Below are 8689 nucleotides of genomic sequence, written 5' to 3'. Positions count from 1 at the left end.
TAATTGGTGTTTCACATATCACTTTCACAGTGTATATGTGTATATTTAAATAAATAAGTGTTTCGTTTTCTGCATCAGTTACACATTGTATATGGGTATGTTTAGTTAAATATGCGTGTTTCATTTTTTTCATGGCATCATGTATTTTTCATTATTTTTTTTACAAACTTAAATTATGGAAAATATGTTACTTAAGATAACGACTACCTACCATATATAGGAAGTACGACTGAAGTCATCCCAAAGTCACATCTACCCTCTCTATGACAGTTTCTCCAGTGTGTGTTTTTTTTTTTTCATCATCTGAAGATTAAGAACACAAATACTTGCCGAAAGAAAGTGGGGTTGCTTCAGTATAGTGGTGAAGGAGAGAATGGATACCTGCAAAATGGGTCGACTCCCACGCAGGAGGAACAGAAGATAAAATGAAGCTAAATGAAATTCTGATCACTTGGGTGAAGTTCAGGAAGAGATCCACCAGAAGAATAAGTTACAGACCTAGAAAGGGCAGAAGTTCAAAAAAAAAAAAAAAAAAAAAAAAAGGTGATAATCTGTTCAACATCAGGCATCATGATGCCGAAAAACTGATTAGGCTGAAGGAAAGCAATGTTTTCTTGTAAGATGAAGAAGCATATCGTATGTTTCACATGGGATAGCCTGACAAAACCTTAGCCAGGAGGGAAATGAAGTAGATATATCAAAACGTGCAAGTGCAAATGCCGGAGGAAAAACCAGGAAGCGGATGAGTAAAGAGCTAGAAACCATTCACTGGGAGTCATCCGTGGGCTCTATGACGTTAGACACATTTCATGTCAAAAGAAGCCTCCTGTCGAACTGGATCCAGATTAAATGTTGCTGCCCTGTGAATTTGTGAAAGGCTACTTCTCATCTGTCACCTGGGACAAAACTGGAAATTTACTTTCCTGTCATCTCGCAGCTGCCTTGGACAGAGCCAACACAAGTGACCAACAGGCTGCACACATTGTGACGGCTACTGCAGCAGATCTGGAAATGAACATATGGGAGCCGCCCATAAACCGGTCCTCAATCAGGAGAGTCTGCATCCGATGTTGCGAAAAACATACCACTTCTGTGAAGCATGGCGTTGAAACTTCTTGAGTTAATACCGGAATTATAGTCCATTGGGGTGGTAATCTCCTTCCATCTCTGACAGGAAACGAACCTATTGAATGTCGATCAATACTGATCTCGTCTTCAGGAGAAAAAGTTCGACTGTTGGGGGTTCAACAACTACCAGAAATTAAGCAACCTATTGCCGTAGAGGATACCCGGAAGGAGTGGAACGTCACTGACCGAGTTATTGCTGTGTTTCGATACGACTGCCACCAACACGGGTCGTGTTCATGGAGTTTGAAAAATTGATCGAAGAGCGGTTGCGGAGAAACATTTGCTTTCTTGCAGATGCCATATCTAAGAGGCTGATCTTAAAGAGGTCTTGAAAAAAAGTTCATGGGCCGTCAAGCTATCCAGATGTTCTCTTCTTCTAATGGATTACGAGAAAGTGGCATCAAATCATCCAGTTCGATTTCCAGACGGGAAAAGCAAGCAGTCATATCGGTGCAGTGTGAAGGAAAATTCTATATGGGTGCAAACGTTCTCGACTTTACATACCAGCACTCAAGGAGACTCAGCCCAGGGATGACTGCCTCCGATTAACGGAGCTCTGTGTGATCTTCATGGGTGGGACTCATTTCTGAAGGCTTGGTATTGGACAGCCTGGCCATGTACAATATGCTCCTGCTATATCTAAAGCATTATACTGTCAGCACATATGACAGCCAAGGAGAAAATGTTGGCTCACACCATGGCTTTGCTTGTTGCTCTTATCTATGGTCAAATATGGTTCAAGGCCCCTGAAGTGTGTGAAGCTCCGAGCAATGGTGTATCTTTCCTTAAAAAGGTTCGTTACTATGGGGGTAAGATGGATGATGCATTAGGAACAGCGTCCATTAAAGTTTTCCAGCGACATCTGTGGTACTTGGGCGAGGTGTTGATAGCTCTGGCTCTGTCCAGTGATATTGTTTCATATGATTAGAAAAAGGTAATCCTTGAGTATATGTGGGAAAAGGAAGAAGAGAAGGAACCACCAATGAAACTGGAGGTGACAAAAGAGGAAATTCCATCTCTGGAGCTGATAAAGCTGTCATCTGCAAGCACCAACCGGTTCTTTCAAAGCAAACAACTGGATTCTAAATTCGTTTCCAAAGATCCAAGCCAATAAGACGACGTTCCACACTTCCTACAGTCGAAGGAAATTCTACGAGAGATGAACGTGGTGAACGATATTGCACAAAAAGCCATGAAACTCATTCAGGACTACAACTATTCAGTTACAAAATGCGAACACTACAAGCAGTAGCCTACCTGCTTCGGGTGGTCACTACACATGGACGTCAGTATTCCAATACGAACAAGGCTACTCACATGTAAAATGTGCTTGTCACACATTTCTTCTTATGCTCTTCTCACATGAATGGGTGACATGAACAACACTTGATAATGAATATAGCAAATCCTTGCTATATATCAGATTTCACGAGCACGTTTAGTTCTAGAGAGAGAAAGCATAAGAAAATCAGTAATTTCGGTCCTCTCGCGGATGCCCAAGGTGGAGGTGTCAGGACCTGTAAATCAGCCTGAAGAATTTACTCATGCAAATAAAACAAATAAACATGAGCATCGAAAAGTCGAAGAACTTTACTTTTTTGGACCACCCTGATATGTCTATCTATCTATATCTATATCTATCTATCTATATCCATATAACTCAGTTCTTTAACATGAAGTTTGCCATCTGAGAAAGCACTACAACTAATGTTTGTATAATTTTTTTGACTACTGTAATCGTAAAGCAGTGACCAGGGTGGTCCAGGGATGTGCTTATAAAAGTCAGGCAAACGATTTAGGTATTATCTGGCCTGCACTTTATTAACTTATGTGCCCGACTCTTACAGTCTCATTTACACAAATGTCCCTGGATTTAAGGCCGACTTCGTGGTGGATTTCCCGGCATTACATAGTTATATGTATAAATGCTTTATCTCGGCAAAGAATATAGTAGGCAGTGTAACGATATTCGGTATATTTTTTTCTAACCATCATCATCATCGTTATTATCTCTTATTTTCACAGTCGCCATCACCATCATGAACATCATCCTACAACAACATCGACAGAAAAAATAACAGAACCACTGGCAATCGGACCCAGTTTTCCACATTGATAGGTGTCCCTATGGACGTGAGATAGGAGACATGAAGTCATAATTAGGTTTCAAGTTGCCGCCACTCGTCCTCTGTTGTGTGAGGTAGGAGGATGCTTGTACTGAAGGCTGTGGTCAACACTGCCGTACACAATACTCTGTTCACTTTAATTAGGTGTAAAACTGGCATTTCGTTATCTTGAATGTTAAACCGTAACGAATGTTTAACAATAGAATACTATATGGTGTTAGTCATTAAGAAGTGCTTTGGGAAAGACGTTGAGTCACAGCATCCTTTTATTCTGCCATTGCGCTGCGGGAAATGAGTTGCAAAGGGGCGAAAATCTCCGCTCAGTTAATATGAACGAGGTATAATTGTTGGTGCCATTCCAACTCTCAACCCCCTTTCTTTAACACCTTCAATGCCGTGACGTATTTTGCACTCTAGTCTATCTACAGATGATTTTATTCAGGTCTAGAAAGATCTCTCATGATGAAGCGGTTAGTAATTGCTGTACCAAATTCCTTCCTTTTGGAAATTTCTTTATAATCTTGTTAAATGATTTCCATGCAATGAGACGAAACTGAAGGGAACGGTACGGTTTTTGTAGAGGATAATAATATTACTCTTTACAGTGCTCGAGAAATAGGTGGGTGGTATTCTTGGATCCTTAAACCCCGTCACTGATCTTGATTAATATACAAGTGCTGGCTTTTGCAGGGAGGAATTCTCCGTAAGCGCATGGGTTAATCGGTGGTATTTAAGTGAATGAAGTCACGAGAGTCATGCAAGTGACCACATAAACCAAGGCAGAATTATTTAATTCCTTCAGTTCAGTGGCGTATTTTCTGTTTTATTATTCGCATCTCCCTACGATTTGATTCAATGCAGGATAGACTTTTCTAACTGGAGGGGTTAAATATAGTTTTCATCATCCCATTCACTATAAGAGAGTCACCTTAACCTGAATAAGATCATTTGGAGATAGCAAGAAGTAATCAACTCGGAATAAAGGGATTAGAGGCTGTTGCACTACATTTGCCTACTTGCGCTTTTACAGTGAATGATTATCTGGATTCAGATAACCTAGAATTAATGCATTTATTTCCTTTTGTAACATGTTTTCTCATGTGTAGATCAGTTACTTATCATTAAAAACCAATGTGGTAAAAGTAACGATATTATGCTTGTTTCTGCCGTATTTGTTTTAAGTCATATTTATTTAACATCTGCTACTGATTCCATTAGAGTTCGTATATCAAAGTTGAAAAGCTAGTCATACACACACACACACACACACACACACACACACACACACACACACACACACACACACACACACACACACACACACACACACTCCATCCTTACAGTCATGCATAGACACATTCGATATATAAGGGCTTCGAGGCGACTCTGCTTCTTTGTGACAAGCCAAATAGCTTTTATTGTAAAGCACGAATGCATTTGCTAGATTGGATGTTAATATATAACCGACTAATTTGTACAGGTTGGCTAAAGCACTGTAACTTGATGTGGCCCATAAGGTGCCGAGGTAAAACGGTAGTTTAGGATATTTTCCACCCATAACACTACTCAGTGCGAGCTGATTGGTTATCCTGGCCATGAATTTCTTGAATATAAAGCGTAACTCAGGGCCTAAAGACTCCTTATGGAGCAATAATGGCTGGGATGAAGGGGGTCGTTGTTGAGCAGAGACCATATCCATACGCCAGTAAATTAAGCTGCTCACGACAAGAATGCCGTGATGATTAAGTGGTACTCTTTTTGCCTCTTGTACACTTGCTCGGATGGTAGTTCACTCTTCTTCATTGGATAATATGTCATCCATCTATCTATCTGTCTATTGCCAGACGCCTCAATCCCGTTTGGGGTGGCCACAAACAAATCGCCTCCACGTCGCCCTGTCCCCCGCCATTTCACTGCCCTGCTCCCAACTCACACCCCCCTCTCTCATATACCTCTCCACTCCATCCCTCCATCTCATCCTCGGCCTCCCTCTCACTCTTCCCCCCTCCACCTCACTCACATACACTCTCTTCGTCAGTCTCTCACCCTCCATCCTCTCCACATGGCCAAACCACCTCAGTGTGTTCCTCATAACGCTTCCTATCACATCCACATCCACACCACAACGCTCCTTTATATCCTCATTCAGTTGTCTTACTTTGCAATAGGAATGCTCTCATTAAAAGGCGTTGTGTTTATTTAATCCACATGCATATACATATATGTGATGGCTTTGTCCATTTAAAGAAATTATATCACAAGTATAATGGCACACAAAGAAATTTTCTGCATCGCAGTCACTGTGCTATCATTTTACATTAAAACGTCTTATTGAATCATTCCCTGACCTTGGTTAATGTTTAATTCTGCATATCAAGGGGTATTATTAGGTTACAGAGTTTTAGTATAATACCAGTTTTATTGTTGCAAGGTAACATGACCATTACTAAGTGAGACGAACACTTAGGTTAAAGTACTAGTTATGCAATATATGAGCCTCATATTTTTCTGTCACATACAGTATGTAGTATTTTTATTGATGGCTATATAATTAATACATTTGATATTTTACTCTACATGAAACAGCACCACAACTTACTGGTGGCCTAATGCTGATTACCCTGGCAGTACAGAAATCGTAAAGTGGCCCAGCCCGTTTTATAGCGATATAGAGTAGGAACATAAACTCCTCCAAGGCTTGCAGAGATCAGGGTATCTGCACTGTTCACTGTGGGAATGTCGCCATGTCCTTGTGGTTTAGTATACATGTATGGATATTTCATATCTAAACAAATATTTTTTAGTACAAGATAGAAGGAACCAAAGTCCCGGAGCCCACAATATCGTTCCCTCAAAAAAAAAAAAAAAAAAAAAGGCCAAATTCAAGATCAGTTCATTTCGAGAGGTCTGGACACACTGGTCTTGGAAGACTAGAGATCATAAGGTGTACGAAATACAGACAGAGGAAGACAGTTCTAGAGCTGACCTGGTGCATACATGATGGAGTGGGAGTAACGGTTAATTCTTGCATTATAGAGTTGGCCAGAAATAAGAGTTTGTTACTAAACGGGTGCTTCGTGCCCACCATAGAGGCAGAGGGATACAAGCAGATGCCTCAGAGGAGGAATGACCAATGAAGTAGCGACAGAGAGGAGGTAAAGATGCAACACTGCGGCAAAGAGACATAGGTTGAAAGGAACCAGTAAGAGGAGGAGAGTTAATCAGACGAGAAGCCAGTGACTCCGGTTTGTTGAGAAGAGCTGTATGTGGGAAGCCTTGCCACACATGAGAGTTGACCTCTACACAAGGGCGAATAAAACCCGTGTAAAAATTCAACAAAGAAAAAATGGCATAGTGATGGCTTAGCACACCTAATCTCTTGGAAGCACTATGATCTTTCCAAGATTAATCCAAAAAGAATGAAGCGCCAAATACTATTAAAGATGATACAGGATTGAGATGGATATTGTTAGTAATCAGAGGATACTCCTGCGGAAGGTTTTGTTTGGTGAAAAATTGTAAGAACTGAGTTTCTGATACATTACATACAAGATTTTTTTTTACCCCAGTCAGATATATGAGCCAAGTCTTACATTAGGTGTGCCATAGCCTCATCCTTTGTTTGTTGAAGTATACTGTAAATGTGTGTGTGTGTGTGTATATATATATATATATATATATATATATATATATATATATATCTATATATATATATATATATATATTATATATATATATATATATATATATATATATATATGTATATATATATATATATATATATATATATATATATATATATATATATATATATATATATATATATATATATATATATATATATATATATATACAGTATGTGTGTGTGTGTGTGTGTGTGTGTGTGTGTGTGTGTGTGTGTTATGGTTGTCCTGGATATATGGGTGATTTTTTTTTTGCTCATCTATGAGTCCTATCTATTAGATGAGAAAAAAAAAAAAACGCTTCAGGTGAATTTTTTCACAAATCTATTGATATTTAGTGTATGCACACGTTAGCTGAAGTTCATGGCTTGCAGTAAGAGTTCTGACTTCTGTGTCAATATATGACCCAATAAAGATTTCATTAATATACGCAGAGGAAACATCTGTTTGGTAACTCTGCTAAACTATCTAGGAACCTGGGAACTGAATGACATAGAAACTTCCTAGCTGCTTGGCTTAGTCTTCTGGCTCCAGTGCAGTAGCCCGTAAGATGTGTTAAGTGATGCTCATCTGTAACCCTGAGCCTCATCCGCCATGCATACTAAGTCACCTGAATTCGTGTCATTAATTGGTGCTTCACATATCAGTTACATACTGTATATGTGTATATCTAATCAAGTATGTGTGTTTCATTTTTAACATGGCATCCAGTTTTTTTTTTTTTTCTTTAAGAACCTAATACGTTACTTAAGAAAACGGCCATCAAGCATAGAGGAAGTACAACGGAAGTCAACGCAAAGTCACATCTAGCCTCTTTATAACAGGTTTTTCATTTTTTCCATCATCTGAAATTAAGAAAACCAAAACATGGACAAAAAATAAATAAATAAAAGCGGGGGTGCTTAAGTATAGTGAAGGAGACAATGGATACCTGCAAATTGGCTCGACTCCCCACCAAGAGGAGCGGAATATAAAAAGAACCTAAATTAAATTCTGAGCACTTGGGTGAAGTTCAAGAAGGGATCCACCAGAAGAATAAGCTAAAGACGTAAAAAGAGCAGAGGTTAAAAAAAAAAAGTGATAATCTGTTCAACATCAGGCATCACGATGGCGAAAAACTGATTAGGCTGAAGGAAAGCAATGTTTTTGTGTAGAATGAAGAAGGAAATCGTATGTTTCCCATGGGACAGCCTGACAAAGCCATAATCAGGAGGGAAATGAAGCAGATGTATCAAAACGAGCAAGTGCAAATGAGAGAGGAAAAGCCAAAGAAGCGGATGAGTAAAGAGCTAGAAACCATTCGGTTGGAGTCAGCTAGCAGCTCTGATGATGATAGACACATTTCATGGCAAAAGAAGCCTCCAGTCGAACTGGATCCAGATTTTACGTTTCCTGCCCTGTGAAAGACAACTTCTCATCCACCACCTGGGAACAAAGCTGGAAATTTACTTTTCTGTTGTCTCGCAGCTGTCTTGGAGAGAACCATTACAACAGACCAACAGGCCGTTCACACTGACAGCTACTGCAGCAGATCTCGAAATGAACATATGGGAGCTGCCCTTAAATTCTTCCTCAGTCAGGAGAGTCTGCATCCGATCGTGAAAAACATACCATTTGGAAGAGCGGCCACAAAAGTTTTCTAGCGATATCTGTGGTACTTGGGCGAGGAGTTGATAGCCCCTCTGTTAGGTAATGGTATTTCATTTGATGGGAAAAAGGAAATCCTTGAGTATATGTGGGGAAAGGAAGAAG

Source organism: Coenobita brevimanus, chromosome 84 (genome assembly GCF_032717465.1).
Source record: "Coenobita brevimanus isolate Jiangsu-jjx chromosome 84, ASM3271746v2, whole genome shotgun sequence".
Classification (NCBI taxonomy): domain Eukaryota; kingdom Metazoa; phylum Arthropoda; class Malacostraca; order Decapoda; family Coenobitidae; genus Coenobita; species Coenobita brevimanus.
This window is presented reverse-complemented; position numbering follows the sequence as displayed.